At 41.8% G+C, this 21,029-nt stretch overlaps 1 pseudogene; it reads right to left on the bottom strand.

The window, feature by feature from the left end:
- Positions 1–513: 513 nt before the first annotated feature.
- LOC129151506 (pre-B-cell leukemia transcription factor 2-like) lies at positions 514–1,155 on the bottom strand (annotated as a pseudogene).
- Positions 1,156–21,029: the final 19,874 nt, after the last annotated feature.

Below are 21,029 nucleotides of genomic sequence, written 5' to 3'. Positions count from 1 at the left end.
AGGGCAAGGCTGGCGTCTCCACAGATCCCAGAGCAGATAAGGAGTGGGGGAAGAGAGAATGAGTGAAATGAGAGAGAGAGAGAGAGAGAGAGAGAGAAACAGAATAGTCATATATGTGTCTGAGAGAGAGAGAATGTATATGTGTCTATAGAGAAACAATAGTTGTGTATGTATCTATGAGAAAGAGAAACAAAATAGTTGTGTATGTGTCTATGAGAGAGAGAGGATCTGAAAGATAAGGTTCTGGGTGTGTTTCTGTGTAAGAAATGGGGAGAGAAAAAGATTGAAAAGAAGGGAAAAAAGGGGAGCCAGACTCCACCTTCCCCTTACGGGACCCCCTTCTCCTTGCCATGTAGTCAGCAACCCCGGCACTGAGTCGGCTGGGGTAGGGCGACCCATTTGCCCTTCTCCATCTTGTGCTTCTCTTGTGTCTGGGGCTTGTCCTCTGGATGCCTTTGTCCTCTCATCAAGAGTCACCTCGTAAGCCCCCACCCTGAGGCCTGAGGGGTGAGGTCAGTTGGAAGTGTCAGAATGAACGCTCCCTGGTCCTTCTGTTGGGGACGTCACTGAGGATGGGGTCACAGCCTCCTGCCAGCCGCCGTTTGCCCTCATTTCCTGAGGGCTGTCCATCGGGCCTCCCCCAGGTTCTCTCCATAGCCCCCTGGGCACATCGAGTGTCGGAGTGATTCCACCTCGGAAGCAGGGCAGGAATCTCCATTGAGCCCGGGCAGCCCCAGAAACATGTCTCCGGATCCTGAGAGACTGAAAGAGCCACCAGAGCCTGCCGAGGAAGGGGGTGTGGGGAGCTGGTGCGGCTGTAGCCCCCTGGGTGACAGACACGGCGGTCTTAATGGCATAGATGTTTGCCTCCTCTTGAAACTTGCCAATATTTTTCTTATAGCAAATCCGCTTGTTGCCAAACCAGTTGGAGACCCGAGAGACAGTGATCCCACACTTGTTGGCGAGCTCCTCCTCAGCCTCCCCACTGGGATACAGGTTACTCAGGTGGGAATAGAAATACTCATTTAGGACCTCGGGGGCCTGTTTGCTGAAGTTCCGGCATTTCCCTCTGTCATCCAGGAACCAGGAGCGTGGGATCATGAGGGCCTCACAGGGGGCCACTTCTGCTGGGGCCGCTCCTAGGCCAGGCAGCATGGTGTGCCTGTTCACAACCCCCAGCTGGGGCGCCTCCAGGCTGGGCAGAGCTGTGAGCCCCCGCGCACCCCCACCAGTGGCCACTTCCGCTGGGGGCCTCTCCTGGGCCGCGCCTGACTGGCAACTATTAAGTGCCTGACTGATCGTGACTAATTAGCATATCCAGGCTAATTAGCATATCCCTCTCTTATTATATAGGATTATTATATAGGATTCCCAAGTAGCTATGCATATAAGGATTTCAGCTTCATTTTCTTCTTGATTATTTCTTTATCCTAGCATCATGCTAGGCTTTATTACTTCCTTATCCTAGCACCCTGCCAGGAGGCTTGAAAAAAGGCTTATATATTTTAAAGACAAAATAGAATACCGTATCTGATATTTCTGACTGGAAATGCCAACATTGACAAGTACTTTCTTAAAAGGCAGGGTGAAGTCACACACACAACCAGCGGAGCCCCATCAGAAAGCAAAGCCAGTTAAGCAGAGGTTAAGAAGGGAGAGAAAGCATAAGGTGCCTGATGTGAATACAAAGCTACTGGTTAGCCTTGCTTTGGAAGTTAAACTGAAAAGACTAGTTTACATAATTGGTGCACTGTAACTAAAGCAATGCATAAAGGAAATTGACAGCATTAAATGCATACATTAAAGAGGAATAATAACCCAAGTTTCCACCATATAAAATAGCAAATAAATTTAAGGCCTACTTAAGAAAAAAAGTAGAATAGAAACCAATGTAAACAACAGGGAATATCAACTAAACAAAATGATGGTTGTTGTAGGGGGAAGGGAAAGAGCAAAATTTTAAACATCTAGCTGGACTAATTAAAAATAGAGAAAACAAAAAGTGCACTATCAGAAATGGAAGAGGTGTCATTACTAGCCATCCCATTGAAACTAGCAAAGATAAATATCACATGATCTCACTCATATGTGGGATATAATGATCAACATAATTTGATGAATAAGAATAGATCGATCTAGAGACAAATGGGGGGAGGGCGCCTAGAGAGCAACCAAAGGACTTATATGCATGCATATTAGCATAAACAATAGACACAGACACTGGGGTGGTGGGGGCTTGCCCGGGCTGGGAAGGGATGGGGGAGAGGTTCAATTGGGGGAAAAGGAGACATATGTAAAACTTTAGACAATAAAAAAATAAATAAAAAACAAACAAAAAAAACAAACAAAATAAGAAACTAAAAGGAAATAAATATTGCAGACAACTCTATGCCACCAAATTTCATAAATTATATGAAATTCCCTGAAAGACAAACTACCTAAACTGACCCATAGAAATAAACTGAATAGCCATATATCTATTGGAGGAGTTAAATCAATAATTATTAAACTTCCTAAGAAAAGAGAGAACCAGGCTCAGATAAGTTCATTGGTAGATTCTACCAAGCACTTAAAGATTAAGTAATACCAATTGTTGACAATCTGTTTCAGAATTTAGAATCAGAGGCTTACAATTATAATACAAATAAATAATACAAGAATAAGCTTTCACATACTCACAACTGTAAGCCTACTTTTGCCCACACTTGAACTGAACAGGGTTGGTGAGAGAGGATAGCCTTGCCTTGTTCCCAATTTTAGAGGCAACACTTCAAAACTCATTTATCAAGTCCAAAGTTACCCTAATAGCAAAACAAGATAAAGACATTACAAGAAAGGAATATTATACACTGATATCTTTCATGAACATAGATGTAAAAATTCTCAACAAAATATTATAAAATCCAATCCAGCAATGTATAAGAAGAATTATACACCATGACCAAGTGGGATTTATTTCAAATGTGTGAGGGTGATTCAACATTGAGAAAATAATGTAGTTCCATCACATCAATAGACTACAGAAGAAAAACCACATATTCATACTAATGCAGAAAAAGCATCTATTTGACAAACTTCAACATCTATTCATGATTAAAAACTCTCACAAAACTAGAAATTAATGGCAACTGCTTCAACGTGATAAAGAATGTAATGATATATCTGTAGTTAACATAATACTTAATGGTGAGTAGCTGGATGCATTCCCTCTAAAATTGGGAACAAGGCAAGGCTATCCTCTCTCACCAACCCTGCTCAGTTCAAGGGTGGGCAAAAGTAGGCTTACAGTTGTGAGTATGTGAAAGCTTATTCTTGTATTATTTATTTGTATTATAATTGTAAACCTACTTTGCCACCTTAGTATTATACTGAAACTCTGAGCTACTACAAATAAAATGGACTTTAATTGCAGATGGCATGATTGTCTAGGTAGAAAAGACAAAAGAACTGACAAAACACTTACTGGAACTAACAAGTATAGCAAGGTCATTGGATATAAGATTAATATGCAAAAAATCAATTGCCTTAATATATACAAGCAATGAACAATAGAAAAATGTTAGTCATTTTGGAAGACAGTTGGAAGTTATTACAAAACTAAATTTAATTTTACCATATGATCAAGCAATCACACTCCAAGATATTTATCCAAACAAATTGAAAACTTACATCAACACAAAGAACATGCACATGTTCACAGTAGTTTTATTAATAATCACTTTAAACAGGAGACAATTAAGATGTCATTCAAGCCCTAACTGGTTTGGCTCAGTGGATAGAGCATCAGCCTGAGGACTCAAGGGTCCCAGGTTTGATTCCGGTCAAGGGCATGTACCTTGGTTGTGGGCACATCCCCAGTAGGGGGTGTGCAGGAGGCAGCTGATTGATGTTTCTCTCTCATCAATGTTTCTAACTCTCTCCCTCTCCCTTCCTCTCTGTAAAAAATCAATAAAATATATATTTTTTAAAAAGATGTCATTCAATAGGTAAATGGATGAATGAAATGTGGTATAGTTATAAAATCCTATATAATAAAGAGGTAATATGCAAATTGACCATCACTCCAAACACAAGATGGCTGCCCCCATGTGGTCAAAGATGGCCACCCCCATGTGGACATAACATGGTTGCCACAAGATGGCTGGCAGGGGAGGGCAGTTGTGGGCAATCAGGCCAGCACAGGAGGACAGTTGGGAGGGTCCAGGCCTGCAAGGGAGGGCAGTAGAGGACGATCAGGCCTGCAGGGGAGGGCAGTTAGGGGTGACCGGGCTGCCAGGGGAGGACAGTTAGGGGTGACCAGACCAGCAGGGGAGGGCAGTTGGGGTGACCAGGCCAGCAGTGGAGGGCAGTTGCGGGGGACCAGGGCAGCAGGGTAGGGCAGTTAGGGGGAACCAGGCCTGCAGGAGAGGGCAGTTAGAAGAGACCAGGCCTGCAGGAGAGGGAAGTTAGGGGCAATCAGGCTGGCAAGGGAGCAGTTAGGCATCAATCGGGCTGGCAGGGGAGTGGTTAAGGGGTGATCAGGCAGGCAGGCAGGCGAGCAGTTGGGAGCCAGCAATTCTGGATTGTGAGAGGGATCGGGCCTAAACAGGCAGTCGGACATCCCTCGAGGGGTCTTAGATTGGAGAGGGTGCAGGCTGGGCTGAGGGACACACACACATACCCATGCATGAATTTCATGCACTGGGTCTCTAGTGTGATACTATTCAGCAATAAGAAGGCATGAATGATCAAGCCACGTAAAGACATAGTTTGTGTAGATAATCCACTCTCCAGGAAGTGAAATATAACTTTCTAGTACTATGCACATGGTGAATGCCTTCCAAAGAGGATGGGGTGGGGGAGAGTTACTTTATGGTGGAGAAACCTGACAAACAATAAGGGGTTTGGTGATAAAGATCAACAGCAACAGTCATAAATCATGTTGATAATGTATATCCCTGATGTGATGTGATGAGAATGGCACTTAACCTCTGTGGCCTCCCTCCTGAAAACCAATAATCCAAGTCTAATCGTGAAAAACACATCAGACAAATCTCCTTTATGAGATTGTCTACAAAATATCTGACAAATACTCATCAAAACTGTCAAGGTCAACAAAAACAAGGAAAGTCTGAGATAATGTCAAAGCCAATTAAAGCCTTAGGAGACATGAGGAATAAATGTAATGTGATCTCCTGGATGGGATCATAGCTAGGTAAAATTAAGGAAATCTAAAACATGGACTTTAGTTTATAATAATACTAGCATTCCCATTGCAGGAAAAATCCTGCAATAGGGTTTCCTGCTGCACTCTACCCCGCCCTGCCTGCTCTCCTCCCTTGTCCCCCGCCCCGCCTTCTCCGCCAGCCCCCCTGCTTTTCTCCCTTCTCCGCCAGCCTGCCCGCTCTTCTTCCTTCTCCCCTGGCCCCGCCTGCGCTCCTCCCTTCTCCCCCACCCTGCCTTCTCCACCAGCCTGCCTGCTTTTCTCCCTTCTCCCCCGGCCCCGCCTCTGCTACTCCCTTCTCCTCCCCCCGGCTTGCTTGCTTCTCCACAGCTTAGCTCCCTTCTGCAGCTCTTGGCTTCTTTCTACACTGTCTTGATATGCAAATTAGTCACCATCTTTGTTGGGGTAATTTGCATACTCGTCCTGATTGGTTGGTGGGCGTGGCTTGGCTGGTGGGCGTGGCTTGTGCATAGCGAAGGTGTGGTCAATTTGCATATTTGTCTATTATTAGGTAGGATACAAATATTTTTTTACTAGTTGGGACAAATGTGCCATACTAATGTAAGATGTTAATATAGGGGAAACTGGGCATGTGATATTTCAGAACTCTATTATTTTTACAACTTTTCTATATATCCAAAACTGCTCTGAAACAAAAAAATATATATATTTTTAAATGCATGTTCCTAACAAGCAAGTATTTCTAAAACTTTTGCACTGGTTTCACATTTATCTAAAGTGTTCACTTGCTTTTCAAAGATAGACAATCCAACCTATACCACAAATTGCATCCAAATTCAAGCCTAGAATTTTGGAGCATACTTTTTTTGCATGTGGCTGAATGAATAAGAACTTCCCTGCCTGGGTGATGATGGAATATGCAAAGTGGTTATAAACACAATTTCTGGAATCAAATACTGATTGTGGATACAAAATTTACCATTTACTAATTCCTTAACTTTGGTGGGGGTTAAAAATGGAGGGTTATTTGCAGGGATTGTCAAAGGGCATGAACAATCACAGCTCCTTTTTACATGCTAATTTCTTGTCAATGCAACTTCTTTTTTTATAAAATCATATTTATTTTTAAGTACCTATCTATATATCCTATCTAATAGAGAATATGCTAATTGACTATCATGCCTTCACAAAGATGGTGGTGCCCACAGCCAATAAGGAGGGAATATGTTAATTGACTGCCATGCCCTCAAAGATGGTGGTGCCCACAGCCACAGGATGGTGATACCCAGTCCCCTCAGCCCTGCCATGGTGGCAGGCGCATGGCACGGCCGGGCCCACCCCCAGGCAGGTCCAGCCACTCTGCACGCCTGCCTCCAGAGTGCCCCAGTCCCCTCAGCCCCCCAGCCGCTCAGGGCCGGTCCGAGGCACAGGCAAGCCTCTGATGTCGTCTGCCCAGCCACCTAGGGCCAGTCCGAGGCACAGGCAAGCTTCAGATGGTGGCTGCCCAGCTGCCCAGGGCTGCCCAAGGCTCAGGTAACCAGGGAGGGCCGAGGCTTGTGCTGCTGGCAGTGCCAGCAGCAGAGGTGTGATGGGGCGTCGCCTTCCCCTGATCACCAGGTCACCTCCTGCCTCTGAGGGCTCCCGGACTGTGAGAGGGGGCATGGTTAATTTGCATATTACCCTTTTATTAGATATGATATAAAGACCCAGTGAATTTTCATGCACTGGGTCTTTATATCATATCTAATAAAAGGGTAATATGCAAATTAACCATCACTCCATCACAAAGATGGCAGCACCCATAGCCACAAGATGGCGGTGCCCAGTCCTCTCAGCCCTGCCGAGTCCCCCAATCCCAGGGGGAGGGGGCGGCCGCTGAGAGCGGGCAGCATGAGCGGCCTGGCGGAATGCTTGCTTCGTCACCACAGCAATGAGGCAAGCGTTCCATCCTGGCCATAGAGGGCCTCTGGGCAGCGAGCACAGAGCGGGGAGGGGGGAAAATGCATCATCGCCCCAGCGACAAGCCAAGTGTTCCATGCCCAGCCGCGGATGGGCCTCTGGGCTGCGGAGAGCCTCTGGGCATTGGGCGCTGAGCGTCCAGGCCCAGCAGAGAGCTACTGGTGCACATATTTGTGTGAAGGGCTAGCAATATATATATTTATTGTCTAAAGTTTTACATATGTCTCCTTTTTCCCCAATTGACCACCCCCCCCAAGTCATTCCCACCCCAGGCAAGCCCCCACTGCCTCAGTGTCTGTGTCCATTGGTTATGCTAATATGCATGCATACAAGTCCTTTGGTTAATGCAATTTCTTTTTAGGTTAAATTCAACTAGAGGCGATTTACATTTGGTCTACCTCAGAGGCCTTGTTGAATTACAATTCCTATATCTATAGCTTAGTCTGGAAATTGTTTTGATGAGCAATGGGCTTTGGTGTTCTTGCCAACACTTTACCCAGCCTAATATCCCAATCAAGAACTCATCTTACTGTCTTCAGTCTTGGCTTCTAAGACAGTGCAAAGCAGAGGAGCCTAGGATGGGTAGGTATGTTCCTTCCCTTACCCCAAAGTTAGATCCCTCCCTTTAGATGACTCCTTCCAACCTCTGCAATATTCAAGGCTGTTCATACAGGGAATAATCCACAAAGGAAGATTGAGGAGGATATAGATTGGTTACTTGTAAATTATTGAATCAGTTACTACACCTAAGAGGAAATAAGGTTCTAAAGGTCTAGGCCAGCATGAAGGCTCCATCTCCAAAACTAGGGATGTAGACAGCCACAGCTAAAATACGCTACCTGAAAATGAATAAAAATGCAGGTGCTTTTACCAGAAGATACTGGAATTAATGTAAGTGGGCAAAAGCAGGTAATATCTACTACCATTCCTTTGCCTTATTATCTAAAGTTTTATTCAATAAAATATAAAATCCAGGCCTTGGCTTTTTTATGGCCATTATTTTGGAAAATAAGAGGCCACCTTCTTCTGTTTACTCTGCTCAAGTTTATACTGCTACCATATATCTGAAAATAATTACTTGTTCACACTACTCCACTGACTCCCAGGAACAATATGAAAACTCATTAGGTTACATCTGTGAATCGCACACTCTATTTATGAGGGTAGTGTCATTTAAATGTAATTTATAGTGTTATTCTTATTGAATAATTTTTGGTGTGACCCGTGTTCTAAAAATTTCCACTTGTTCCTCTTCATAGTTAATGATAAAATGTCATTCAAGCAGCAATTTGAAAAAGATTTAAAGCAGATGTTAAACTGAATAGCTGTAAAGACTGATTTTCTGAAGTGACTGATAGAAAAAAACAACAATGAAAATAATTTGAGCATGGAACAAAAGGCATTGATATACATTTGTAAAATAAATAATTTTTTCAATAAAAATTGTAAAGTAGAAATATGTGTATTTTCACACATAGCTCAGAGATCACATAAATGCCAAAAGAAGTGACAGTTACTGAAATAAATGTGTTTTTTATGAAAAGCAAAGTAGTAAAACAAGCACAATAGATGCATAAAATGGGTAGATTTTCAGTGTATTAGTTATTGCTGCCTCAGGGTGGCTGTAAATTATAAACTTGTTTTTTATATTTTTTTGGTATTCATGAATATATTCTGGACCTGTTATTCCTTCCACAGCTCTTGTGATTTGACCCTTTGCTAATTTATAACCTTCTTTAAAGTTTATAAATCAAAGGGTACCAGGTATTTAGATAGAAAGACTTATATAAAAACTAAAATGTGATGGTGAATAATATACTAACTTTTGAAAATATCATGATTAAAAAATAAAAGTTAAATTAAGTGTAAGATTTTATTTTGTCTCCCCTTATCCAAAAGTAAATTTTTCACACATATAAAAATTATTACTTTGCTTTTTTCTTTCAAAAAGGGACAATGCTATATACAATGACTTATTCATCTGGCCATATTGGTCAAGGCGATGCAGTAAACACATTTGTGGTGAGATATAGAGGACTGTAAATTAAAAATGCTTTTGTAGCATGGCAATTAATTCTTCAGAAGAGTCATTTTATTGTCTTCATTGAAGGCCTACACTTTTCACACTGGCCCCTAGTGCTACAGAAAACAAAGCAGAGAAAATGCACCCCTGAATGGAGTTACCCCAGAAGATTCCACACCCTAAAGTTCTTACCTGCCATTCATTTATGCAATTGCAATGAGAAAGTGAAACAAAAATGATAAGAACTATTAAAAATGTTCAATTTTTTCATCTTTTAAGCAGAAAATTAGTACCTAAAACTAAACTTCAAATAACTTCCAAAGGTACAAATTATTAAGAGAGTAGTAAGTTAAAGTTAATTCTACCATCTATATATATAAAAGCCTAAGCGACTGTTATGACTGGTTGACCAAACAACCCATTGACCGGTCGCTATGACGCGCACTGACCACCAGGGGGCAGACACTCAACACAGGAGCTGCCCCCTGGTGGTAAGTGCGCTCCCACGGCCAACCTCCCGTGGTCCCTCCCCTTGGCTGGCCGACCCCGATCACCAGCCACGCTGAGGGACCCCACACATGCACGGATTCATGCACTGGGCCTCTCGCTAATGTATATTTTCTCTTTCTCCCTCCTCCCCAGGGTTTTGACAGATGACTAAAAAATAAAAAGTGTTATGTATTTGAAGTATTTTGATAAATGTATACACTATTAAATGATTATCATAATCAAGCAAATTAATATACCCATCACCTCACAGAGTTAGATTTTTTGTATTTTGTGTGTGAACATTTGAGATCTACTTTCTTAGCAAATTTTAAGTACAGTATATTATTATTTTCACAGTGGTCACCATGCTTATGCAGTAAGTCTCTAGAACTTATTCATTTCATAACTAAAAATTTCTACCCTTTAATCAATATCTCCCTTTTTCTCCTACCTTTTAGACTCTAATAACCACCATTCTGTTCTCTGTTGCTATAAATTCAATTTTTTTCTTCTGTTTCCCACATAGATAAAATCATTCAGTGATCTTACTTCCAGTGTCTGGCTTATTACACTTAATATAATGCTTTCATTTCATTCATATTGTCACAAATGGCAGGGTTTCATTCTTTTTTAAGTCTAAATAATATTCCCTTATGCATGTATGTGTGGGTGGGTATATGAATAGATAGATGGACAGATAGATATGATATTTCCTTTATTCATCTATTGATGGACACATAGGCTATTTCCATAGCTTAGCTACTGTGAGTAATGCTGCAAAGAACATGGAAGTGCAGGTATCTCTTTGAGATACTGATTCTATTTCCTTAGGAAATATAACCAGAAGTAAAATTGCTGGGTAATATGATAGTCCTATTTTTAATTTTTTGAGTAGCTTTCATATTTTTCCATAATGGCTATATCAACTTATATTCCATCAGTGTGCAAGTGTTCCCTGTTTTCATATCCTCACCAACACTTGCTAACTTTTGACTTTTTGATGATAGCCATCCTAACAGATGTGAGGTGATATCTCATAGTGCTTTTGATGTACATGTCTTTGATGATCATTGATGTTTATCTTTTTATTTACTTATTTGCCATTTATATCTTCTTTGGAAAAATGTCTATTCAGGACATTTGCCATGATGGCTTTGGGTAGTATGAACATCTTAACAGAAAATATCTCCATTTATTTGTATTTTCTTCAATTTTTTTCATCAATGTTTTATAATTGTCAGCATAGAGATCTTTCATTTTCTTGGCTGAATTTTTCCTAAATATTTTATTCGTTTTTATGCTATTACTAGAGGCCCAGTGCACAAAATTCGTGCACAGGGGGGGGGGGGTGGTGTCCCTCAGCCCAGACTGCACCCTCTCCAATCTGGGACCCTTTGATAAATGTCTGACTGCCCGTTTAGGCCCAATCCCACTTGACATCCCTCTCACAATCCAGGACTGCTGGCACCCAACTGCCCTCCCCTGCAGGCCTGGTCCCCCACAACTGCCCTCCCCTGCAGGCCTGGTTGCCCCCAACTGCCCTCCTCTGCTGGCCCAGTCACCCCTAACTGCCCTCCCTGCAGACCTGCCCCCACAACTGCCCTCCCCTGGAGTCCTGGTCTCCCCCAACTGCCCTCCCCTGTTGACCTGGTCTCTCCCAAATGCCCTCCTCTGCTGGCCATCTTGTGGCGGCCATCTTGTGGTGGCCATCTTGTGTCCACATGAGGGCAGCCATCTTTGACCACATGGGAGCGACCATCTTGTGTCTTGGTGTGATGGTCAATTTTCATGTTACTCTTTTATTAGATAGGATAATGGAATTTTTTAAAATTTATTTTTGGATATAGTGTACAGAAATAGAAATGAGCCCTAGCCAGTTTGGCTCAATGGATAGAGCGTCAGCCTGTGGACTGAAGGGTCAGTCCCAGGTTCGATTCTGGCCAAGAGCACATACTCAGGTTGTGGGCTCGATCCCCAGTAGGGGGCTTGCAGGAGGCAGCCAATCAATGATTCTCATCATTGATGTTTCTATATCTCCCTCTTCCTTCCTCTCTGAAATCAATAAAGAAATATATTTTAAAAAATAGAAATGATTTTTTTTGTTAGTCCTCAGCTGAGGATAGTTTTTCCATTGCTATTCAGAGAAAGTGAAAGGGTGGGAGGGAGTAGGATAGAGAGAGAGAGACATTAATGTGAGAGAGACACATCAATTGGTTGCCTCCTGCATGTGATCGGACCAGGGAGTGAACCTGCAACCCAGGTACATGCCTTTGACTGGTAATTGAACCCAAGACTCCCCCAATTCACAGGATGAGGCTCTAACCACTGAAAACACTGGCCAGGGCAGAACTGATTTTTATATGTTGATTTTGTATCCTGAACTTTACTATATTTGTTGATTAAATTTGGCAGCGTTTTGGTGGATTCTTTTGGATTTTCTATATAAGTGTTATTTTTGGTGGATTATTTTGGATTTTCTATAATCATGTTGTCTGCAAATATGGACAAGTTTATTTCTTCCTGCAATTATGATGTCATTTGTTTATTTATTTAGCCTAATGCCTTTGGCTAGGACTTACAATACTGTGTTAAATAGAAGTGATAATAGTGGGCACCCTTATCTTGTTCATGATCTTAAAGGAAAAGCTTTCAACCTTTTACTACTGAGTATGATGTTAACTTTGGACTTGCCATATATGGACTTCATTATGTCAAGACCATTATGACCTTCTACAGTTACTTTGTTGAGATTTTTTAACATGAATGGATGTTGAATATTGTCAAGTACTGATTCACAATCTATTAAAATGATTATGTAACTTTTACATTTCATCTATTCATTGGATGTGTCACATTTGTTCATTTGTATATGTTGAAACATCCTTGAATTGCAGGAATAAGTTCCCCTCAGTCATGGTGTGCTATCCTTGTAATATGCTGCTGAACTCAATTTGTTAATATTTTATGAAGAATTTTGTAACTGAATTTTTAGTACTAGATTTTTATTTTCTTAGTTATATAAGATAATGCTGATCCAAGCCACAAATATCAAACTCTCCTTATGTTGATCCTCTCCTAACTTATTTCTGACTCTACCTTTAATCGTTCTGCTCAAACTTGTTTATAGCAGCTAGTGGTATCTTTGTAGACCAGATCATCACTCCCTGCTTAAAATCCTCCATCAGCTTCCCTTTCCTTTCTGAGTCCTAGAGTACTCTAGGATTTGGTTCTACTTCTTACTCACTAAACCTTCTCACCCCCATTGCTCCTTCATTCCGTACCCTTCACCACATTTACCTGCTAGCAGTCCTTCAAATGGGCCAACCCTGGTGCTTCCTCTGGGGCTTTGCATTTGCTCTTCCTGTTACTTAATTCTCTCCACTAAAATTTTACTATGGCATTTTCTTTCTCACTATTATTGTTTCAACTTTGAGTTGATTCTTCAAAGCCAGCCTTCTTTACCCACCTCACTAAAGCAGTATTCCCGGTCATTCTGTGTTATTCTCCTATTTTAGCTTTTTAATATCACCCACTAGCTTTCAAAAATATTCTACTTGGTTAAGTTATCCAGTTAGTTCATGTGAGTCAAGAACAGAGAAGGGTCTGAAATTTTACCATACTTGCAACTTAACAAGTTAGTCTTTCATATCTTTACTGGAGGCCTGATGCACGAAGATTCGTGCAAGAACAGGCCTTCCTTCCCCTGGCTGCCGGCACCACCTTCGCTCCAGCCCGGAGCCACCTTTCTGCCTTCGCTCCATCCAAAGTCGCCTTCCGCCTTTTGCCTTGTTGCGTCAATTTGCATCTTCCCTCCTTATTGGCTGTGGGCGCCGCTATCTTAGTCTCTGAGTTATGGTCAATTTGCATATTCCATATTTATTAGATAGGATGACTGTTCACAGAAGACAGGCGTATCTGTGTCAAAGAAAAAGCACATTAGTACTCTCAGCACTTGTATTTGTCAGTTATTCAAACTCCAGTACTCTTAGAGCAGTGGTTCTCAACTTTTCTAATGCTGCGACGCTTTAATACAGTTCCTCATGTTGTGGTTACACCCAACCATAAAATTATTTTCGTTGCTACTTCGTAACTGTAATTTTGCTACTGTTAATGAATCATAATGTAAATATCTGTGTTTTCTGAAGGTCTTAGGCTCTACACTTAGGCTCTACACTGCTAGCCCTAACTCTAACCCTAACCCTAGCCCTAGCACTAACCATAACACTGACCCAAACCCTAACCCTAACATAAACCCTAGCCCTAACACTAACCCTAACTGCATCCCTAACCCTAACACTAACCCTAAACCTAATCCTAACCCTAACCTTAGCCCTACCTCTAACCCTAACCCTAACCCTAATATATAAACCTAGCCCTAATGCTAACCCTAACCCTAACCCTGGCCCTAACCCTAACCCTAGCCCTAACCCTAACCCTAACCCTAAATCCTAACCCTAACCCTAACCCTAAACCCTTTCCCTAACCCTAAACCCTAACCCAATCCTAACGTCTAAACCCTAAACCTAACCCTAACACTAACACTAAAGCTAAACCCTAACCCTAACCCTTACCCTAAACCATGACCTAACCCTAACCCTAAACCATGACTCTAGCCCAAACCCTATTCCTTAACCCTAACCCTAAATCTAACTCTAAACCCTAGCACTACACCTAAATCTTAACCGTAACCCTAACCCCTAATCCTAACCCTAAATCCTAACCTAAACCTAACCCTAGTCCTAACCCCTTACCCTAACCCTTAACCTAACCCTAAACCCTAACCATTACCCTTAATCCTAATCCAAATCCCAATCTCTAAACCCCTAACCATAACCCTAACCCTAAATCAGGCGTCTTCAAACTACGACCTGCGGGCCACATGCGGGTGTTTTTGCCGTTTTGTTTTTTTACTTCAAAATAAGATATGTGCAGTGTGCATAGGAATTTGTTCATAGTTTTTTTTAAACTATAGTCTGGCCCTCCAACAGTCTGAGGGACAGTGAACTGGCCCCCTGTTTAAAAAGTTTGAGGACTCCTGCCCTAAATCCTAACCTAACCCTAATCCTAACTCCTTACCCTGACCCTAACCCCCTGAACCTAACCCTAACCCTAAACCTTTACCCTAACCCTAACTCTAACCCTTAACCCTAACCCTAAACTCTAAACCTAACCCTAACCTTAAAACTTAACACTAACCCTAACCCCTAATCCTAACCCTAAGCCTAAACCCTAACCCTAAACTGGCAGTTGGATATCCCCCAAGGTGTCCCAGATTGGAGAGGGTGCATGCTGGGCTGAGGGACACTCCCCCCCCCCATGCGTGAATTTTGTACACCGGGCCTCTAGTCTATAATAATCTATAATAATCTTCTATAATAATAAAAGCATAATATGCTAATTCGACTGGACAGCCTAACAACCTTCCAGACATCATTATGGACGTCCTTCCAGATGAAGCCAGGGCAGTGGGGGCCAAGGCAGTGGTTAAGGGCAATCAGGCAGGCAGGCAGGCAAGTGGTTAGGGGAAATCAGGCTGGCAAATGAGTGTTTAGGGGCAATCAGGCAGGCAGAAGGGTTAGGGGTGATCAGGCAGGTAGGCGAGTAGTTAGGGGTGATTAGACAGGCAGGTGAGCAGTTAGGGGCAATCGGGCAGGCAGGTGAGCAGTTAGGGGCAATTGGGCAGGCAGGTGAGTGGTTAGGAGAGATCAGGCAGGCAGGTGAGTGGTTAGGGGAGATCAGGCAGGCAGATGAGTAATGCTGGAGTGTTATCCAGCATCTAGAAGGGTTCAGGAATCTGGAGAAAGCACTGCATGTAAAATAATAAAGAGACTAGAAATATAAATTTGTAATCCATGGGGGGAGCCAGAGGAGGGCTTAGCTTCAGTAGCCAAGTTCTCCCTATCTCTGGAACCAGGGCTCTTCTTATTCCCACAATTTGCCCTATAGCAAAGCAGATATACACATCAAAGGTAAGGTTTAGTATACAGTGGGTACTGTCAGTTTGGGGGAACTGCCTTTGGCTGTTCAGGTATTTGGCCAGCAGGAGGCAATAACATGTAGATTAAAATGCCCTCAGCTGTCTGGCAACAGGCAATCATTTATGCATCTTTTTCAGGTTTGGGGAAATGCCCTCAGCTATGCCAGTAGGTAATAACATATGATTCAGCCCTGCTGAATAAGCCCCAAGTTCCATCAACCTTTTGATGAAGCTTTTTGCATTTATGACCTGCTGGAATTAGCCTCCAGCATGTGAGCAGTTAGGGGCAATCAGACAGGCATGCAGAGTGGTTAGGGGCAATCAGGTAGGCAGGCAGGTGAGCAGTTAGGAGCCAGCAGTCCCAGACTGTGAGAGGGTGCAGGCCAGGCTGAGGGGACCCCCTGCCCCATTCATGAATTTCATGCACCGGGCCTCTAGTGTATTAAATAAAAGAATACATCCATTCAACCCATAAACACCACTGAGAAAAGGCAGTGGAAATATGCTTTAATAATTTTATGACTTTCCCAAGTTTTTCTGGATATTAATTTTTACCACAATCTATATGGGGCTGTGGTGAGGAGTACTAGACACACACAATATTGTTCTCCTTAATCATATACTTATAAATCCTGGGAATATCCTTAATCAGTCTTGGAAATAGCAAAGACAAAGATCAGGTCTTCTGTCCTTACTACACTCTGACCTTTAGAAGGGGTGGTGCAGTTTAAATAATACCTTGTATGAGTCATTTGCATGTGTCTTTCCAGCATCCAGCACCGTTCCATTATTATGCAGATAGAGTCTGCATTATAAACATTAACAGGTGATAAACAGAAAGTGTTGTGATAAACAGAAAAGAAACTAAGAACCATATTTCCTGAGTTTGAATCCTCCTGCTCTGCTCCTTATCGGCAGTTCCCTTGAAAAACATACCTTTTTTGGATCCTCAGCTTTGTCAGCAGGAAAGCGGTGTTAACATAGCCACACACACTTCTCAGGGCGGTTATGGAAAGCAGATGAGCATCTATGTGAAAAGTACTTTGCAAACTTTCTATACACCATGTACTGTAAGTTGTCATAATTATTTCAATGTCAGCTTTTCCCCTTGCCTAAGCCTAATCTGTGCCCCTCTTCCCTGCTTGGCATGCAAACATTACAGCAAGCTAGATAAATGGGAAAAGTTGAATCATCACATAACGGGGCGCATTCCTGTGATAAGGGTGGCTCTGCTTGCACAATTACTGTGCCTTATGTCGGTTTGGTCCTAGGGCCAATCAGGCCTTTTATGTACTCGCCTGTGTGTGTGTCTCTGCGTGTGTGTTTTAGATATTTGTGTTTATTTAAATACTATTTGCTAAATGAAACAGACTGAGAAATTTGTTTATTTCTTGTATATCTCATTATTCATTCTTGGCCTCTAAGAGTATGTGAACTGTTTTTCAGTCTCAAAATACTTTCATATATTTAATAAATGACAAAGATTAGGTCTTCACCTACACTGTCTACTCATATCTCAGCAGAAAACAGCATTTGAATTCATCTGAGGCCCTCTTCTCAGCTATGGCTTTGACTCTAGCAGGAATTTTGCCTGGAAGAATCTCTGCTCATTGTTTTCTTTTTATTATAATATAATAATCACTAGGAACAGACACAATGTTTGATTGGTCTGAAATTTGTGAAGCGTTACCAATTAAATATTATTACATAATTAATGTTAATTATAAGCCATAGTCAAATTTTGAGGTTTAACATTTTACCTCTAAAACATAAAGCAATTTACATACGTATAGAATTTATTGCATTTCTAACTGAAATTTTATTTACTTGAGGGAATTTTTGTATTGATATATGATTTGCCTTTACAAGAAAAAAAGAAAGAAATGTAAACCTCCAGAAAAGCAGAACATTTTACTATAAAGGCACAGCTCCCTGCAATTTAAAACAGGAAATTAATTGCTGCAAGGAAAAGAAAATAATTGATTCTAAAAAGTATAAGGAATAATTAAGAAGCTAAAAGACATTAGCCATATGGTAAAAAAGACACGTGCTTTTTCGTCCATCAGGGCAAAAAACAAAATCAGTTTTTCCAGGAATAAGAAAAATGATACAAGCAACATAATTCAAATATGAAACCTATTGAAACGTGACATGATTTTGAGCAGCTAGTAGAATGTATGACAGGAGACTGTAAACTTTATCGATCTTGACTATACAAACTAAAAGTACAATTTCCAGACAGTAGGGAATGGAGGTGAAAGGAAGGCACGACACATAAACAACCTGACCTTACAGCTTGGGGAGGCAAGAGGAACTGTTTATAGTGGATGGAAGCAGAAGACTTAAGCAACTTATTTAAATTTGTAAGTGTACTTAGACATTTTCTAAAGATATAACTACTGAGAGAAAGATGGAAATTTTTGGTATATGGACTAAAGCCTCATGTAGCACAGCAATAAATAATTCAGAAGTTGATAAAATAAGAGAAGGTAATAGAGCATCATATTTGAAGATAGAGACAATGGCAGAAACCACTAAAGGAGCTAACTACAATTTAAAATGTTTATCTCTAAAGAGATTTATTGAGGGTGAAGTAGACCAAGGAAATATCACCTTTTCCTATAGGCCTTTCTACACTGTTTAGCTTTAACATTGTGTGTATAAACTATGTCTATCAACTACCTAGAAGACTTGGTCTCCAGGATGTCCCACAGCTTCCTCACACTTAAAATTTCCATGTTGAATTCCTCATCATCATTCCCCATCAAGCGTTTGCCTCCTACTGCATTCTTTTTATCACTCAATCTCATTCATTTATTTATTCATTCAAAATTTGAATGCCTACTTTAAGTCACTGAGCAAAATCCTGGAAAAACAGTGGTGGCAAGAGAGACATGACTTATTTGCTCATCAAGTCTGTACTCTGGTAAGAGAGACAGATCTCGATCTCTCTCTCTCTCTCTCTCTCTCTCTCACACACACACACACACACACACACACACACACACACACACATTGACTGATTGACTGACAATTAAAATTATTTTAAGTTACCATAAATGCTTGAAAAAAAAAAACAAATAAACAAGGGCCTGCATGGGAGATAGAATAATAGGAATGCTATATCTTTAACTAGGATGTGCAAGGAGGTGTCTCAGGGGTGAATTTTAGCTGAGATCTAAAAAATAAGAAGTACTAGCCACATGCAATGGATATTTGTCATATTTGCAGCTACTCAGTATCTCTTGAATACTCTTCCTATGTTTGGGTCATTTTTATTTCACTAGTAAATAAGTGAGCACTCAGTCCTACTGAAGAATAGCATTGTGCAAGAATCTATTGCAATTAAACAAAAGAAGCCAGTCCCAAAAGACCACGTACTATATGATTCCATTTATATGAAACTAGAGGCCCAGTGGATGAAATTCATGCATGGGAGGGGGGGTTCCCCTCAGCCCAGCCCACCCTCTCCAATCCAGGACTCCTCGGGGGATGTCCGACTGCCGGTTTATATTTGAAGATATAGACAATGGGGGGTGATATATGCCCCTATTTTAAATTGTAATTAGCTCCTTAGTGGTTTCTGCCATTGTCTCTATCTTCAAATATTTCCTCAGGGGATGTCCAACTGCCGGGGATTGGGCCTAAACCGGCAGTTGGACATCCCTCTCACAATCCTGGACTGCTGGCTCCTAACCACTTACCTGCCTGCCAGCCTGATCACCTCTAACTGCCCCCCTTGCCAGCCTGATCACCCCTAACCGCCTCTTCCTGCTGGCCCGATTGCCCCTAACTGCCTCTGCCTGCCATCCTGAATGCCCCTAACTGCACCCCCTGCCAGCCTAGTCACCCTTCACTGCCCCCCGCTGCCAGCCAGGTCACCCCTAACTGCCCCCTGCTGCCAGCCTGGTCACCCCTCACTGCCCCCCCTACCAGCCTGGTTGCCCCATACATCCTGCTGTTCAGTCCTATGGTCATCCTTCACTACCCCTTCCCCGCCCCCCCCACCCACCCCCCGCCAGCCTGGTTGCCCCAAGCAGCCTGCTGTTTGGTCATCTGGTCGTTTCGGTCGTCACCGTCACTGCCTTTTTATAAATATGGATGTTCATAATAGATGACTCTATAGAGAAATAAAGTGCTTTAATGGTTGTCTAGTGAACTAGGAGATGGTGGGAAAGGGGGAAAAAGAATAGGGAGTGACTGCTAATGGGTATAGGAATTCTCTTTGTGGTGATGAAAATGTTCTAAACTTAAATGAGATGACAGTAGCACAACTCTTTGAATATACTAAATTTGTGATGTTGGTTAAAGCACACCCCACAAGCCCTAATAGCTGTTTTTATGTGGGCATTGTTGGCTTAAAGAATATAAGGTAAGAGCTGTGGGGAAGTGTTTCCCTGGGACAGGAGCAATGTTAATCGTGTGGTTAGATATTTAGGGTTAAGGATCATGCTGTGCCTGTGTTTGACCATCAGAGCCACTTAACAAAGGCACCCTTGGGTGCTTTCATGAATTGATTTGGATACACTGAGTCCTCCATAGTGTAGGGCCCAGGCATAGAGCCCCACCTGCCTAAATCAAGGTGGTGACAGTAGACATGAAGAGAAGTGGAAAGACTCTAAAATTAGAGCTAGACTGGACAGGACACAATGATTGGTCAGATATAGAAAGGTGAGGCAAAAACTGTTAATGCCTATAGAATATAAATCTCCTCACATCTTAGGAGGAGGAGGAAGAGGAGAGAAAGAAGAAGAGGGGAAAGAAGAAGGAGAAGAAGGAAATGGAGGAAGAGGAGGAAAAGAGATGTAGAAGAGGAATTAAATTAGAACTAAAATAATTTTGTTGAAATTTTGAGCAGCCATTTGCTTCATTGCCCTTTCCCCAATGCCAGTGGCTGAATGATGACTTGCCTAAATCCATTAGTTATCAAATTCATCTAACCAGGGACTGATTTAGATATGGATGTACAATGTAGCCTCAACCAAAAAATATATATATACCAGAACACCTATTGGGATAGCTTCTGCTATGATTTTTGTTATTCACAAAGGAGACAAAAAAGTACTTTGCCAGGGAAAGTATTCTTATCTTATCTAGATAAGATTGATTACTTTCCCTTTGTGTCCTAGGGTCCTATCTTTATATGTCTACTACAGCTCATATAGCACTTAACCTATTTAATATTTGGCTCTCTCTATTAAACTTTACACCCCTCCAATGCATAGCTAATATATTATTTGTCTTAATTTCCCTCAGCTTCCAGCACAGTGCCTGGCTTACAGTAACTCTTATTAAATATTATTAAATATTTGTTGGACAATGTGGTAAAAGGCTTAAAATTAAGATCCAGTATTCTGTGCTGCTTCGATATCTGGTGAAAACAGGAGGGACTCAAAGGCCTAACCACAAGTTCCCCT

This window comes from Eptesicus fuscus, chromosome 14 (genome assembly GCF_027574615.1).
Source record: "Eptesicus fuscus isolate TK198812 chromosome 14, DD_ASM_mEF_20220401, whole genome shotgun sequence".
NCBI lineage: Eukaryota > Metazoa > Chordata > Mammalia > Chiroptera > Vespertilionidae > Eptesicus > Eptesicus fuscus.
The sequence above is the reverse complement of the archived record's forward strand: the minus strand, read 5'-3'. Positions and strand labels throughout refer to the sequence as shown.